We start from the raw sequence: 18,192 nt of genomic DNA, 5'->3' as shown, positions 1-18,192 counted from the left end.
GCTTTTCCAATTCACTGCGGGCTAAAGCAGGGAGATGCACTATCACCTTTACTTTTTAACTTTGCTCTAGAATATGCCATTAGGAAAGTTCAGGGTAACAAAGAGGGTTTGGAATTGAACGGGTTACATCAGCTTCTTGTGTATGCGGATGACGTGAATATGTTAGGAGAAAATCCACAAACGATTAGGGAAAACGCGGAAATTCTAGTTGAAGCAAGTAAGGCGATAGGGTTGGAAGTAAATCCCGAAAAGACTAAGTATATGATTATGTCTCGTGACGGGAATGTTGTACGAAATAGAAATATAAAAATTGGAGATTTATCCTTCGAAGAGGTGGAAAAATTCAAATATCTTGGAGCAACAGTAACAAATATAAATGACACTCGGGAGGAAATTAAACGCAGAATAAATATGGGAAATGCGTGTTATTATTCGGTTGAGAAGCTTTTGTCATCTAGTCTTCTGTCAAAAAATCTGAAAGTTAGAATTTATAAAACAGTTATTACCGGTTGTTCTGTATGGTTGTGAAACTTGGACTCTCACTTTGAGAGAGGAACAGAGATTAAGGGTGTTTGAGAATAAGGTTCTTAGGAAAATATTTGGGACTAAGAGGGATGAAGCTACAGGAGAATGGAGAAAGTTACACAACACAGAACTGCACGCATTGTATTCTTCACCTGACATAATTAGGAACATTAAATGCAGACGTTTGAGATGGTCAGGACATGTAGCACGTATGGTAGAATCCAGAAATGCATATAGAGTGTTAGTTGGGTGGCCTGAGGGAAAAAGACCTTTAGGGAGGCCGAGACGTAGGTGGGAAAATAATATTAAAATGGATTTGAGGGAGGTGGGATTTAATGGTTGGTAGAGACTGGATTAATCTTGCTCAGGATAGGGACCAATGGCGGGCTTATGTGAGGGCGGCAATGAACCTTCGGGTTCCTTAAAAGCCAGTAAGTAAGTATGATTGGAGTGAAATGCTACGAAGGTTATCATTTAAGCTGTTTTTAAAAGTGTTTATTGTCTTGCAGCCCCTAATACTTTGTGACAGGGAATTCCATTCTCGCGAGTGTAAAGTTTTACGTTCTTTAAGTCGGAGCCACGCAGGTGCACAAGATAAATGGGACTCCCTGTATATGTATGTGTATATATATATATATATATATATATATATATATATATACGCACACACACACACCGTTCGATTAATGGTGTTAATACTCTAAAAACTATGCTCCAAATAGCCTGTTTTAAGCCGTGAAATTTTGATACGCCAGCGAAGACTTCACCGGTGGGAGGGGTATAAATACTTCTCGTTTGAGTAGCCCAGATATATATGGTGTTGAATCTTGGAGCACAAATCCCATGAAGTAAGTTAGATTTATGTGCGCATGCCTTCCGTCGGTACATAATGCAGAGTTGTAAATTCATAACCCTGCTAGAACACCGTCTTCATGTAGGAAAGAATCTTCAAAATTAATTCATAAATTATCACGTTGCCTTTACATGTATTAATAAGATCGCTTTAAAATAAAAGAAGCAAGAGTAGCCAACTGTATTAAAAATTCACTGAATGGCAAGATGGTAAATTACGGGGCAGCAAAAAACAGAGCCTGAGTACTGTAGGCGCGGTTTGTGCCCGGGCTAATGGTTTCTAGGGCTAATTTGAAGACGATCTGTTATTGCGTCCCTGTATTCTGGTGCTGTTATTGTTTATTTTGGATATGTGAGTTATTTACGAATTCAAGGTCCAAGGTTAACAAGTTTTCTCTGCAAAAAACAATAAAAAATAAAATAAAGAAAAGTGTAAGAACAAAATAAAAAGAATAGTTGAATGGTGTGTCGCGTATAATGTTAATTTAGCAACATGCTATAACATCGATCAACAATTAGAAGCCACAGGATGTTACCGAGCGTTGGATTTAAGAACTCCGAGCTCCTTGTAGGATCTCAAGATCGAGCGCACTGATTCTGATTGGGGATCCGAAATTACATCGCCAAGTTCTCCTTCGAACACGGTTTTGCGTTCATATTTCTATATACGAATTAGGGTAACGTTTTAAAATAAACCTTACTTACTTACTTACTGCCTTTTAAAGAACCCGGAGGTTCATTGCCGCCCTCACATAAGCCCGCCATTGGTCCCTATCCTGAGCAAGATTAATCCATTCTCTATCATCATATCCCACCTCCCTCAAATCCATTTTAATATCTTCCCATCTACGTCTCGGCCTCCCCAAAGGTCTTTTTCCTTCCGGCCTCCCAACTAACACTCTATATGCATTTCTGGATTCGCCCGTACGTGCTACATGCCCTGCCCATCTCAAACATCTGGATTTAATGTTCCTAATTATGTCAGGTGTAGAATACAATGCTTGCAGTTCTGCGTTGTGTAACTTTCTCCATTCTCCTGTAACTTCATCCCTCTTAGCCCCAAATATTTTCCTAAGCACCTTATTCTCAAACGCCCTTAACCTATGTTCCTCTCTCAAAGTGAGAGTCCAAGTTTCACAACGATAAAGAACAACCGGTAATACAACTGTTTTATAAATTCTGACTTTCAGATTTTTTGACAGCAGACTGGATGATAAAAGCTTCTTAACCGAATAATAACAGGCATTTCCCATATTTATTCTGTGTTTAATTTCCTCCCGAGTGTCATTTATATTTGTTGCTGTTGCTCCAAAATATTTGAACTTCTCCACCTCTTCAAAAGATAAATTTTTTAAAATAAACCACGTAAATAATTCTTTCCGTTTCCACAAGTATTATATAGTAGCTTGCTGATACAGCGCTAAGGGCCCCATACACTTAAAGACTTATCTGTGCACTGGAGTTCAAAGATATCTGACCTAGAATGTTTTGATCGTGTAAGCGTACTTTCTAACCACGGGATAAATCAGAATCAAAGATAGTTCTAATGGACATACTTTCAAGTAGTTCCACTAATTCTCAATAGGTGACACTATTATTGGAACGGGTGTAGAACAAATACAATATAATAAATAATAAAACTTGAAGAATGGTTTTATACCTAATAGAATTGTACACCAAATATAACAACTAGTTGCCATAGAGAGTTAAACTTTCATGGCCAATTTGTTGTACAGAGTGGTTTATATAAAACTAACACATTTCTTTCTTTCTTTCTTTCTTTCTTTCTTTCTTTCAAAACGAATGATGCTAGCCACAATTTGTTATACCTCAAATGTAGAGTATCTTTGGGAGATTACTAACCTCTATAGCAAATGTTGAAAATTCTTTATTTTTGTCGTCTGAAAATTCACTTTATGACCAGTTTTTAACGTCAAATTAAGCAGGAGTTTTGATTCCCTGTCACGAGATGCGCAGATGTTTATTCTTTATTCTGTATATTTATTGTCATCAAAATTATTATTCTTTTAGAGATTCAGTTGTTTCCAATTTGTTTACCAGTCCCAGTATTGTGTTTCTTTAGGGGATTACAAATACCAAATTCTCTCTGGTGTGCCCTTTGTGTAGCTGTAATTGAATTCGTAATCCAGAACTTATTGCTTCACAATCTGGTATGATGCATATAATAATTCAAATAATGGACTTAAATTAATAAAAAAAAATGGTTTGATATAAATTATCTTTCTATCAACGAAAATAAAACCATAATTATTCCATTCTCATTATCTGAAAAATGTAACAAACCTTCTACATCCATATTAAGTATTAAATTACATAATTCTGATTGTTGTCTTATACAGTGTAAATGTCCGATTATTAAAGAGTCCTCTGAAGTTAAGTATTTAGACAGGTTAGCTACAATTTTATTTATATATTAAATTTTATATCTGTATTTTATATTTTAGATCGTTAATCATCACAAGTTTATCTCAAACACTTGGTTCAACATTATATTATAGGTTGTGTTTTAATTTTGTACAGATTCTACAACAAGACATAAAATGTACAAGATATTGTATAAAAAATGCCTGATGATGCCCGAAGGGCGAGAAATCGTTTGCTTAAGTTTCATATATGATTATTTACATATGTAAATGTCGTTAATTTTTTTAAATTGTGATGTCAATTAGACTGAACATCAAATAAAACAATATTATATTATATCCTATTACAGGTTATTTTGGTCTCAAAATATAACTTGATGAATGTTAGCAACAATTATTTACACGATATTCGACATTAGTTATCATAAGAATATAGTCGTGGTGAATATTCATTCCTTAAACCAGGAAGAGGATGAGTTTAGTGTTCCTACAAGACCAGAGCAAACTGTTGTACAGCTTGCAGAAATTCATATCTCTGCCGGAAACTGATTCCGGACCGTTAAGTTCATAGTTGCCTCCCTGCCACACGTGGTAACTGCCCGAGCACAAAATTCCATTTGCTCGTTTACACCACTATACCATTTCTTCTTATTTTCTAGGGTCAGAGAATAAACATTAGCTCTTCATTTTCAACACCTGCGTCTATACCGGAAGGAATCCGAAAAATTGCAAACGCAAGCAGAAATGCCTGTTCGACACCTCGGCGACCTCTGCCGGGGAAACGCTTGTAAACGGTAAATATCCGTAATTCATATTTGTTATTACAGCATTCCCTCTAGAGGAACTCGTTTCTTGACTTCTGAAAGCATTTCCCTTAAGGTCTGTGTCAGGGGTGAGCAAGAGCTTGCTCGTTAACGCTGGAAGCGTAGAAGAAGGGCTTCTCGAATAGCGCGAAGATACACATAGATAAAACATTTTACAAATAGTTCAGAATTTATTTTGTACCGGCAAGGTAGCTCAGTGGTAAGACATGGACTCGTATCCAAGAAATCCCGCGTTCAAATCCAGTCTGATGGGTTTTTAATACAGATGAACAAAACTAACTGCCGCTCTCGCTCGCTGTGTTCGCTGCATTTGTCTTTCTAGTCTCGTCTCGTCATTCCCGTGCACTTCGAGTCTCGCTCGTCATTCTCGAAATAGCGTTTGGTCGACGAGGAAAGATTTCGTAACATTGAATAACATACATCATTGAAATAAATAACATTATAAATGTTTAAATGAGACAAAAACACAAAACAGAACAGTAACTTACAAGGGAACCTTCTATCATGGTGAATTGAAAAGGCGGTAATGCCGCATATTTTTGGAAAGAGGAGGCAAAAGTAAGTCTGGAGGTGAAATTTTTCTGCCTGAGCTCCATAGGAACAAAAGTTATGGGACTGTAAATTTAACATGACAGTCTGTGGGAAGTGACTCAATGTGCACCCACAAAGGTTAAAATGAAGTTGTTTTTTTAAGTAACTGCATTGCAAACGAGATATTGCAGCTGTTGTGGGTTTTAAATAATACTGTGTATTATCGCTAGGATGCGATCACCTACTTTTATTACAGGAAGGTAAGTCTTTCTCGAGCTAATTCTGGTGTTACAGCTACTCTTACGTTTCATTTGTGCCATATACAGGATGGATCCGAAAGTTGTGGTTCAGATGGTGGTGCGCGAGTTTGGCACCAGTGACGCTAAACCGTCAGTCGTATTCATCCGGATGTTTCATCAGTTGAAGAATGAGTTAAAGGACGATCAGGAGGCCGCTCTTATTGATTAAACACCAGATTTGGACGTGGAAGATGGGCAGCAAGATTATGGTGACGTAGAAGACGAACTAATGACGAGACGCCAAAAAGACAGCCAGAAAGCGGAGGATGCTGAATAGACGGAGACGTCGCGTCGTCGCAAATCAGCACGTCTTCTTACGTCCCTCTCCTAAAAGAATTGGAACTCAGTCGACGACTATACGAACGGTACAGTCAGCGGAAAGAGACGATCCTTCACCTCTGTAAAAAAAAAATCGATTCCTTCTCATCACACGGAAGATGCTTTACGATTATGATGCAAAAAAAGAAGAAGAAGAAGAAGAAGAAGGAGAAACCTGGAATGGCTGACATTAATGCCATGGTTCTGCAACATTTTAAAAAAATGTCAAGTACGAACGCTGTCATTCATGACAGAACTATCAGGCTTTGGAGCATACAAGTGAAGGCTCAAATTGATCCTGACGACCGTCTTAACTTCAGAGCTTCTGACTCGTGGGTATGGAGATTCACGCAGCGGAATCATATCGTTTCTCGTTCTGTGACGCATAAAGTTAGTAGAAAACTTCGCAGCAAAGAGACAGGGGTGAAGCAGAAATCAGACAGTTTCGTGTCGAAGATTAAGCAGTTGTTCATCGATCGTGGCTTCACTCCTCGCTAGATCTTCAACACTGATCATAGTCGATTTGAAAAAAGAGATTCACTCCAGACGAACCCTGCGTTTCAAAGGAGGGAAGAAATTTCATGCCACAGTAGGTTCAGAGGCTGCGACGACTTACTCCTACATGACTATCCCAATCATTTCCATGGGCGGAAAAATCTCCTCCCCAACGTATCTTCTGTCAGCCAATTCACAGAAAATGTTCCCTAAAAATAAACTTGCTGACTCATATAACATCAAATCATATGCTTCTGATTCAGCGAATATGGGGAAGCCAGATATGACGGATATGCTTTCGCAAGTATTTTCGCCCAGAATTTCTTCATTGCATGAAGATCGATATCCATAATGTTTGCAACAGCTGAATATCTCGTTTGCAATGCAGTGACTTCAGAAACAACTTCATTTTAACCTTTAAGTTTGCACATTGAGTCACTTCCCACAGACTGTCATGTTAAATTTAAAGTCCCATAACTTTTATCCCTATGGAGCTCAGGCGGAAAAATTTCACCTGCTGACTTACTTTTGCCTCCTCTTTCCATAAATATGCGGCATTACCACCTTTTCAATTCACCATGATAGAAGGTTCCCTTGTTAGTTACCAAAATGTTCTGGTTCTATTATATGATATTACCTATGGTTATATAAATAGAAAAAAAAAAACAATTCTCAAATAAATTTGCATTTCTAAGAAACATAAAACATAACGTTAATATCATTTTACAAGAGATTGCACACTTGATCTCAAACATATGAAAAGAAAATTCCTAGCCTTTTAATAAGGGCCTAGTAATTAAATAAAGACTGGGGAACGGATTATTATACACTTAAAGGTAGAGATGATGTTTCAAATAGGCTACTTGATTGTTTATACATATATATCATTTACAAAAGTAGATAAAAGTTCAGTCAGGTATAAACAACTGTGGCGATTCAAGGCTGTTTGACATTCGGGACTTCGGGAGTGATCAATCTCGATGTCTCGAAACACTCACAAGCAGTCTTTACGTCAACGATGCGACGTATGCAACATTGTTGTGCGGGTTTTCGGCTTTGCAGGCGCTGTTAGTCTTGCTTTCTCGATCGTTATTATCGATTTATTAATTTGTCCTACATAATAATATCTGTGATATTGACAATTAATATTTGAGGAGAAAAATTCGCTCCGGCGCCGGGTATCGAACCCGGGTCCTTGGTTCTACGTACCAAGCGCTCTAACCACTGAGCTACGCCGAATTCAATCCACAATATTAATTGTCAATATCACAGATATTATTCTGTAGGACAAATTAATAAATCGATAATATTATAATAGCTGCAGTGCATATATTTGTACAGATTACTATGCACATAACTGCGGAATCCCGGCCAAACAAGTCATTCAACTGAGTGCGCTCCTAGTATAATGGCAGTTGACATTGGACATATACGTCAACATAAATGCCGAACTTGGAGTCAGGCCACAAAGGGAAACATTGAAGGAGAGGAATTCGATCAGGTGCTGTGGATTGAATTCGGCGTAGCTCAGTGGTCAGAGCGCTTGGTACATAGAACCAAGGACCCGGGTTCGATCCCCGGCGCCGGAGCGAATTTTTCTCCTCAAATATTAATTCTCGATCGTTGTTCATCTGTAGTTAAAAAAAAAAACTAGGAATCCAGTTATTTAAAAGGCAAATGCCGCATTCGTTCCCTTGCACTACAGAATACAGATACAAACTCTTTTTCTCTCAAGACCTGACGGTGGAAAGTTTTGGATGTGTCTGTGGACTGATCGGTAGATGACAGCACAGTAGAATTCTAGTGTATCGTTCCAAACTAACACTCGCAGTTTGATTGTAGTTGGTTATTTTAGGACGCTTTATCAACTCCTATGGTATGGTTATGTAGCGTCTGAGTGAAATGAAGGTGATAATGCCAGCGAAATGATTCCAGGGTCCAGCGCCGAATGTTACTTGTAGCCTGTGGCGTGCGGTGCCATTTCTAGATGGGGAACAGGTCAGAAACAACATTAATAATAATAATAATAATATAATAATAATAATAGTAATAATAATAATCTGTATTATGATTTAGCAACATTACCAATTCCTTTTTTTTTTTTTACTTCATTCACAACTTAATCAGAAAAAGAATATGTTAATATAAAACAAATTAATGATATTATATTGTTATTATTATTATTAGGCCTAATACCGTTCTAAAAATAAATAAACCTAAATTAAACCTACAATTTACCGCTTGACGAGCACCCAGTTAGCCATTTCACAGAATTATAGTAGCTGCTTTGAAAATGTTTTGTAAAAGATTTTGTTTTAGTTTTAATTTCTGTAAGAAAAGAAGGTTTGCTATCCAATAAACCGCGTTTTTCTCAGCAAAATTGACCGAACTAAACGCTCTCGACTTCAGCTGATCGATAACACAACACTCTCTGTCTTGGTTCGCATCAGGGCGCTCGCACTCTCTCGTTGAAGTTGGAACAGGCAGGAGTCACCTGTTCCATTGCCATTATTTCGTCAGATTTAACTCAGGCCGTGAATGCGTAAATCGTACGGATTTTTTTAGAACTGTTGTATAATTTCACACACAATATTATGTCACACGAAAAACTCTTCGAACTTAATTGTTTTCCGAATTATCACTATATAAATAAACTAGTTTGATGAAATAGTACATTCCACACTTCTCAATACTCCGCGAGGGAAGAGGTAACTTTACAGCTTCCAGCGATACTCGGGTAAGTTCGTGTCCGCTCGGCCTGCTTCGGAGAAAACATTGCTTGAGACTCCCATCACATCATCACGCACAGCAGACGAGAAGGGCTCGGGTAGTTTTCACTTCACTGCAATAAGCCTGCTAACGATAGCTGTTTTCGCTTTTCGAAAACTGCAAGTAGGCCTATCCTTTAGAATCAAGTATATCTCACAATCTCAGTTTAGGGAGCAGGGAGAAAGGGAACAGCCTGTTCCCTCTGTTCCATGGAGGAACCGCCACTGCTTGTAGCATGTCGTTTGGACGGTGATAAGATGGGTTTTGATAGATTACAAGGAAAAATTATGAAGTAATCAACTAAGTTTTGAAATAGGTACTGTAATATCATAAACTGTAATACAAACAATACAAAAATTACATGAGTAATGAAACAAAAATTAGAACAAAATGCATACTTGTTTGTTAAACACTTCACTGTACAGTACACTGTGAAAGTTACTCTTCACAGTTCCAACGTTTTTACAATTCGACATATGAGATTCAGGTTTTAGAGAAGAGAAGTTCTGTTTTAGCAATTCGATTGATTTTGATTTTTAGTGTCCTTTGACAGGGTTTTATGGCAATGATTCGTTAAAAACAGGTGCTTCTTGAATTGCTCTCTGTTTGCTTTGTACCTGTCAGAGAACTGCCTAAAAGTTTTTTGATGTTGGCAAGAATGTGTACTTAACCACTCCCCCAACTTAACTTGGTGAAGGTGAGGGGAATGACTTGATTTCTGCAACCATTCCCCGAAGTTCCTCGGTGTGGGTTGCCATGATATTTAAGATGTAAAATTTCTAATTCACTTATTTATTTCTTCATTTTATCTGATTACCTTTTGTTAGTCGCTATTATTCTTTGTAAAATGAGTATATGTCTTAATATCTGTTCTGCTGTGTTAGCTAATCAAATATGGTGCCCTACTTTGTGTTTGATGACGTCGTGCTTTCTGACGAGTGATAGAAAACCCATTCTGGTGATGATGCAAAATTTATGGAATAATAATTGACACACGAACATAGTACCTTGTGAAAATTATCTGTAGTAATGTCGCGAGAGGTCTGAGATTTGCCGATAAATCCACTCGCTTCGCTCGTGGATTTATCTGGGAAATCTCAGACCTCGAGTGGCATTTATTAGGACTATTTCGTGAATAAAATAAAAATTTAAATAATATATCCCTAAAATTCGATCACAAAATATTAATAATTGTTTATTAATGAATACTTAACCTATTCAGACATTGTGAAGTTGAAATAGATGAATATCGATTACTACAATAAAGAAATTCGATGTTATTATTCAGTAATACCAATTGCGAAATACAGGTTTAACAATGTTAATTACATGTACTGCACTTTTCTCTTATTATTATAAAATAAATACATTTTCATTATCTGCTGAAATCATAATTTAATTTAACAGTAACAGTGGGGACAGCTATATACCAATGCGTATGTATTCACAGCGAGACATGTTGCTACACAGTGAAGCCATCTCTGTATATATAGGCCTAATTAAAACACAAATTTTATTACGCCATACGGAAGGTAGTTTGATGAAAAGACCTTATTATTACTATGCAAGGTCATTGGGTTTGATATGCGATGATGTTACATAAATTTGAACATCTGACTTTCTATTAATTGTTTTATTTCATTCACAAAATACAAATTTTATAGGCTAATTATAGGTTATGTTACCTGTGGGAGCAGGACCAATGTCAGCTGTGTCTTATTTCGACCGTTACAATCAGTGCTACACGAAATCATTTTTATAGCTCGATAAACGCATTCTCGCTGTAGTGTGTAACGGAACTAAAGCTGCATCTACACAGTTCTATATTCCAATCGCGTATGCGTGCAATCTGGGAAGAATATTGAAAGGATCAAGTTTAAAAGGTACGTTCAATATTAAGATGCATGAAGATTTTGTGTCTACATGGTGCGCCGTTTTGAACGTCGTCTTCACTGCTTAAATATATTAATTAATATTAAATATCAATCTTGCATTCATGCTTTAAAGTTGAAAGAAAAGTTTAACCGTGTAGTTGCATCTTAATGTATTCATGATCATCAATTCACGGGGAAACAGTTGGCGACAACGACTAAACAAAAGAACGACCATGCGATAAATTGATAGCGATAAATCTAGCTGCAAAAATTATCGCAAAGTGTGACTGTGATTGCTTGGAATTCAAAATTTCATTACACTTCATTGGTCGAAAATGGAATGACGTCATATAAACGAAATAGTCAATCATAAATATTTCATCTATCAGTTTTGACATGTAATCGATGAGTTACCTATGCAGAGCTTCGGCACAGAAAACCGATGCACATTATATTCGACTAAAGCAAAATGATCTAAATTAAGAAAATATATGCAACATATTTTATTCTAGTTTGTCACTAGTAAAAATTAATCATACAGCTCTGATCAACAATGTTCAGATGAAAAGTTGGTACGCATTTCTTTATTTATTGATCTTGTACTGAAGAGCCAGAATTAAAAATCAAAATAAAAAATAATAGATATTTTATTTAAATCATGTTACCTATATTTACGACTTCGTGTCGTTTCAGTTTTCCATACAAAAGGGGAAATGTTCCGACGTATTAATCCCTAACATGGAGGACTAGGAGTTTCATTTCCGGGTGTCCTTCCTCTAGAGAAGCGTTTTTCAACCTTTCTTCAACATGTGGCACACCAAAGGTGTAATTTGAAATCCCACGGGCGGCACACTCATATAACCTAAACCAGTGGTTCCCAACCGGGGAGGGGGGTAATTTTGAGGGTTCTAAAAGGAAGTGTGTGTACTGAATGTTGGCTTCCGCCGCGTTCGCTGAAATTTGACTCTTGTGTACCCACTTTTTATTACTCTTTTCGCTTTTTATTTGTGTATTTTTTCTTAATTTTTGCTAGGTCAACCGTTACCATTTTCATTTTCTCGCGGCAAACCGGTTGAAAATGGCTACTCTAAAGAGATTTCTTTATCACTGTTAACGAACCCCTACGCCCGTCCACGCAGCCTACTGTAACTCTGGGCAGAGACGCATTTCTTGCACAAAACCGATAGCCGGACCAGCTGAGCATGGGATTTTTATAAAAGCGTTTTCCTCCTTATTTTACGTGGTCATTTAACGACGCTGTATCAACGACTGAACTCTAGGAAAGCATATAGAATGGTAGTTGGAAGAACTTAAGGTCCACACCTGTGGAGTAACGGTCAGCGCGTCTGGCCGCGAAACCAGGTGGCCCGGGTTCGAATCCCGGTCGGGGCAACCAGGTTTTTTTCCGGGGTTTTCCCTCAACCCAATACGAGCAAATGCTGGGTAAATGTCGGTGCTGGACCCCGGACTCATTTCACCGGCATTATCACCTTCATATCATTCAGACGCTAAATAACCTAGATATTGATACAGCGTCGTAAAATAACCTAATAAAAAGAGACCTTAGGGAAAACACCTTTGGGGAGGATAAGACGTAGATGAGAGGATAATATTAAAATAGATTTTTGAGGGAGGTGGGATATGATAGTAGGGACTGGATTAATCTTGCTCAGGATAGGGACGATGGCGGGCGTGAGGGCGGCAATGAACCTTCGGGTTTTCTAAAAGCTATTTGTAAGTAAATAAATACCGATGGCTAAGAAGTAATACCTCGTATCTACAGAATTATTATATTCACAGAATTGGACAGTTACTAATATTTTGTCTTCCAGTAGAAAAACTTGCAAAGCAGCAGCATATAGAAAAAGTTAGTACATAGGTTGGATAAAAAGTAATGGCAACACTGCTGTCACGTGACGATGGTGCGTTCGAGAGTTGCCAGCTGTATGGACATGAACAAGGGCTATTAGATGAGTTAGTGTAGCCAGCGGCGACAGTACTCTTGTCAATCTACTGCAGTGTGTAGAACGTTGACTTTCATAGGGATAGTGCGAGCGCTCTAAGATCATGTTTACAAAACTAGAGCAACGTTCCTGGATCAAAATTGAAGTGGCACGAGGTCGTAGTGCACAAGAATGTTTTCAGGGACTGCGTGAAGCATGTGGCGATGCAGCGTTGCCATATCGCACAGTGGCACGATGGGTTAAAGCGTTTCGAGAAGGCCTTGTTGGAAGTGCTGTGAAGATGATGTTCATTGTGGCGTATGGCATTGATGGGGTAATACTGCACCACGCTGTACCTCCAAGGCAGACGGCAAACGCGAACTACTACCGTAGGTTCCTGCAGCACCACCTTCGTCCAGCCCTCAGGAGAAAACGACGACACTTGGTGGTACAGAACCCCATCATTCTTCATGATAATGCAAGGAGTCACACCGCTGCTGTTGTCAAGGACCTCTTGCGTCGCTGGCAATGGGAGATTCTGGAACATCCTCCGTACTCACCCGATATGAGTCCATGCGATTACGATCTCTACGCCAAAGTGAAAGAATCACTGCGAGGGACCCAGTACAATACTAAAGATGAACTTATCCGTGCTATAGGGCGGTCAATACGGAACATCAACAAAGATGGACGCGCTGATGGTGTACGACGCCTTCCAAACATTTGGCAAAAGGTAATAAATAAGGAGGGGCGACTATATTTAAGATACGTAAATGTTGTAACCTGTGAATAAAGCCATGTCAGAAATATCGAACTGTTGCCATTACTTTTTATCCAATCCATGTATATTTTGAGAAAAGTTCATTTTTAAAGCAGTTTTTTTTATTCACCTGCAAATTTACAGATACGAGGTATCAGTTAGTCATCGATACATATCAGTAACACTAATTAGCAGCTCGATAAATCTAATCTAAGCTTACATATAAAGACTACAGGAAGAAAAGGGGGAATGTCAAGATTTTCAGGAGAGCTAATTTAAAGTTCAAAACTAATTTATTCAAGAAGTGTGTTACAAATGATACATACCACCATGCATTTTGAAAGGTGGTTGATTTAGTAATCAATATGTTCAATATGTGTTATTGTCGTCGAACCATAAACTTCCAATTTTTACCATTATCTCAATTTTCACAAAAAAGTGACATTCCCCCGTTTCTTCCTGTGGTTTTCATATATCATCATCTTAACACTTTTCATGAATTTGGACTAAATGGTGCATCCGTTCCGGTCTCAGTTTTCCATTAGTCGTTTCAATGGTCGTTCCTCAAGGTTGATAATTTTTCATTATTCTCGGGAGACGACTTCTATATTTTATTCAGCACTGATGTAACTTTTAGTTCATTTAAAATTTCTTCCTTTGGTTTTGTGATCTTGTGTGACTGTTGGATCACAAGTGAAGGGTACACGGGAATAACGATCAAGGTCCATTTTAGAAAGTTTCGAGAAAAACGAATTTTAAAGTTTAAGCACTTAATATTTTGTTATGTGTGTATTTAATAGAAATTGACGTAGTGGAATGTCAAGAACGATGATTTCTTATTACTAGCTAGACCACATGATAGTACTTCCTTTCCACTATAAGATAGCATTATTAACTCAATTTCGATTTTTGATGGACCTTGATCGTTTTTCCCGTGTACCCTTCAAGTATGTATATATATTATCTTTATATTCCAGGGCATTGTTAATAATAATAATACGTTGTGATACAAAATATAGCTAAACATTTCTTCCATTTAACCGTTTTCTTCCTTATAAGTTGTTTATTAGAAGACTTAGTGAAGTACCGACCATAAGCTGAGGAAATACCGTAACTTATACATGTCAGTATTGGCACGCCTTCTGCACTCAGGAGAAACTAAGGTCCATCTAGTTTAACAAACCAAGTAACGCTGCCGATGAAGAATTTATAACCTCTGAACTCCTAATTACAAATACACTATCAGAAACCGCAATCTAACTGATAATTAATATATTTATTAAATTTTTTATTGCCCACACCACAACCGTGGTCAAGTGAACGCTTTAAGTTAACACGTAATTCCTATATGTAAACAGGATTACCAGATGCTCTAAACGACATGTAGGATACAGTGTTCTAAGGTGTAGAACATTACAGGAAAGTTTAAGACGTGGGAAATCATTGGCTGAAAACCTACAGGAGCAAATATTATATTGTATTCATATAAATATTCTATTTCCTTAATTAATATATGTATATTGGAAATTTATCTTTTGAAGAGGTGGAGAAGTTCAAATATCTGGGAGCAACAGTAACAAATATAAATGGCACTCGGGAGGAAATTAAACACAGAATAAATATGGGAAATGCCTGTTATTATTCGACTGAGAAGCGTTTATCATCCAGTCTGCTGTCAAAAAATCTGAAAGTTAGAATTTATAAAACAGTTGTATTACCGGTTGTTCTTTATGGTTGTGAAACTTGGACTCTCACTTTGAGAGAGGAACATAGGTTAAGGGTGTTTGAGAATAAGGTGCTTAGGGAAATATTTGGGACTAAGAGGGATGAAGTTACAGGAGAATGGAGAAAGTTACACAACACAGAACTGCACGCATTGTATTCTTCATCTGGCATAATTAGGAACATTAAATCTAGACGTTTGAGATGGGCAGGGCATGTAGCACGTATGGGCGAATCCCGAAATGCATATAGAGTGTTAGTTGGGAGGCCGGAGGGAAAAAGACCTTTAGGGAGGCCGAGACGTAGATGGGAAGATAATATTAAAATGGATTTGAGGGAGGTGGGATATGATGATAGAGAATGGATTAATCTTGCTCAGGATAGGGACCAATGGCGGGCTTATGTGAGGGCGGCAATGAACCTCCGGGTTCCTTAAAAGAAGCCAGTAAGTAAGTAAGTAAACGTATGTTGTAAATAACATAATCATATGTACAGTCAACATTAAACATTTTGTATTTTTTTTTTTACAGTAAAGTGTAGTTATTTTGAAACTACGGGTTTGTTCTGCAAACAGCTCCAATTTTTCATTCTCTTTTATTTACATAGATTGTAACTTCTATGGAACACATTTCTTAACATGTTACAGCTGGCTAACATAGCTAATAGAGATTGAATAAGAAGATAGTTCATGTTAAAATTAGAAGTGAAAGCATCCAACAAATAGTTTGGAAGTTGACGTTTGACATTCTCATTATTGTAACTGATAAAAACTTTTAAGTGTATGCCATAAATATGCAGATATTTTTTTTGTTTGTTTGTCTTTTTAATAATGGATAGGCAAATATATACTTCTGTGTGAAAAATAATGTAAGTAATATATTTTTAGCTTTGTTATAATCCATGCACCAGAAATGTTTTGTGAGGGATTTTCTGAAATAAGGTATGTAGCTGTTCTGAAACGAAAGATTAGACTACTTCAAGAAATAACGTAACCTAAACAAAATGTAGCAAGACTTAACATATTTTAATGTAACCTACTGAACCTATTGGCAGTTAGTTCCTTTCAACTACATCTTTATATGTGACTAGGCCTTAGTTCCATATATGAGTTAGTTCCCTCAAGCTGATAATATTGACACAGTTTATAGGGATGACATCATCAAAATATTACGAGATCAGAGTTTGCACTGCGAGGAGGAGAAATTAAATTTGCTTTTGACACTGGAGTATCTAATTTGCAGTGAAGTAAATAAGTAGGCCCTATGGTTAGTTCGAGTAAAGTTAATAGCTGTTTATTATGTTTATCTATAATTTTCTTTTATGTACTAATACATCTGCTTAACTACAAGTGTTGTCTTAATACTTGTAAACGAAAGTTTTTAAGAAAACCTTTTGTAGAAATAACCTTTCTTTTGAGTTCATTACGGTAATACTACAAAGAAAAAACACTGACTTGTTGTATATCAAATTAATGAGAATAAAATAATCTATGAGACAAAATAGCTCCTGGTGCCTTTTATTTATTATTTCAAATACTATGAAGGCTAAAAAAAAAAACTAAATATTTTGATGAATAGCAACTTAAGACCAACCTACTTCAAATTACTGAAAACAAAATACTCAGAACAAAACTAGTTTCACAATAACAAAAAGAAGAGAAAAACTTTCGGAATAGCCCCACTTTACAGCATCTGCCCTACTTAAAATACAATTGCAGAATGTAAGCAATTTAATCCCATAAAATGACATTGTCAAGATTTGAGGCATTTTGCTCATGAAACGTGTCAAAATTACACTCTTGATGCATGTGATAATAGACTACCAACTTCAAATAGCAAATGAACGAATCTCACTCTTCTCTAAACAGAACTGCGATAAGTATTTGAGTACCATAAGTCATACCAGGAGTTGACATTAATAGCTATGCCGTCAGGCTCCATATTTTTATCATTCTTTCATTCACAACTTGATAATACATTTTTAAAGGAGATATAATGAATGTTTAATTTTTCATAAAGGAGAACGTTTAGCAATTTTTAGCAATTCCTCCCCGACACCGGATAGAAGATTAAATTGGAGGACATGTCCGGAATTTTCAGGACGTCTGGTTACCCTATATACAGTATAACACATTTCGTTTATGGTCAATGTCTGCATTAGCATTTTGAATGAATTGTGTTGTTTTATATAAATATATCTTAGTTTAATCATTTGTTCAACAATGTGTCTGCATTGACATCTTGAACGAACTGTGTTCTTTTATGTAAACATATCTTAGTTTAGTAATTTGTTCAACAATGTGTCTGCATTGACATCTTGAACGAACTGTGTTCTTTTATGTAAACATATCTTAGTTTAGTAATTTGTTCAACAATGTGTCTGCATTGACATCTTGAACGAACTGTGTTGTTTTATGTAAACATATCTTAGTTTTGTAATTTGTTCAACAATGTGTCTGCATTGACATCTTGAACGAACTGTGTTGTTTTATGTAAACATATCTTAGTTTAGTAATTTGTTCAACAATGTGTCTACATTGACATCTTGAAGGAACTGTGTTGTTTTATGCAAATATATCTTAATTTAGTCATTTATTCAACATTTACACTACACAGTTCATTTGCAGTCAGCGATTTGTAGAATATTAGCAATGATTATGATGGACTTTGGACAGAAACCATGTGGTTCATTGAAAGCATGGTCCCTCAAATACTTTTCGGTGTTAAGAAAATTACGAAAAACCATCGAAGTAGTTGATATCGACAATGAAGTCCTGAAGTATCTATACTAGATTGTGAAGTTTTCTTTACAAATTGCGATGAAGCGATGTACACTTCAAAAATGCTGCTTGAAGGATAAACTAATGTTCGGTGTCACAGCTGAAAGTTCATTGACC

The 18,192-nt window shown here is 36.8% G+C and overlaps 1 protein-coding gene and 1 non-coding gene across 3 annotated transcripts in view; one reads left to right on the top strand and one right to left on the bottom strand.

Moving 5' to 3' along the window:
- dachs (unconventional myosin-IXb-like dachs) overlaps positions 1–18,192 on the bottom strand; it is a 414,275-nt gene that overhangs the window by 296,310 nt on the left and 99,773 nt on the right. The window lies entirely within an intron of this gene.
- TRNAY-AUA (transfer RNA tyrosine (anticodon AUA)) lies at positions 7,745–7,817 on the top strand. The gene has a single exon. It is a non-coding gene; the product is annotated as a tRNA-Tyr (tRNA).

Source organism: Periplaneta americana, chromosome 7 (genome assembly GCF_040183065.1).
Source record: "Periplaneta americana isolate PAMFEO1 chromosome 7, P.americana_PAMFEO1_priV1, whole genome shotgun sequence".
Taxonomy (NCBI): Eukaryota; Metazoa; Arthropoda; class Insecta; order Blattodea; family Blattidae; genus Periplaneta; species Periplaneta americana.
The sequence above is the reverse complement of the archived record's forward strand: the minus strand, read 5'-3'. Positions and strand labels throughout refer to the sequence as shown.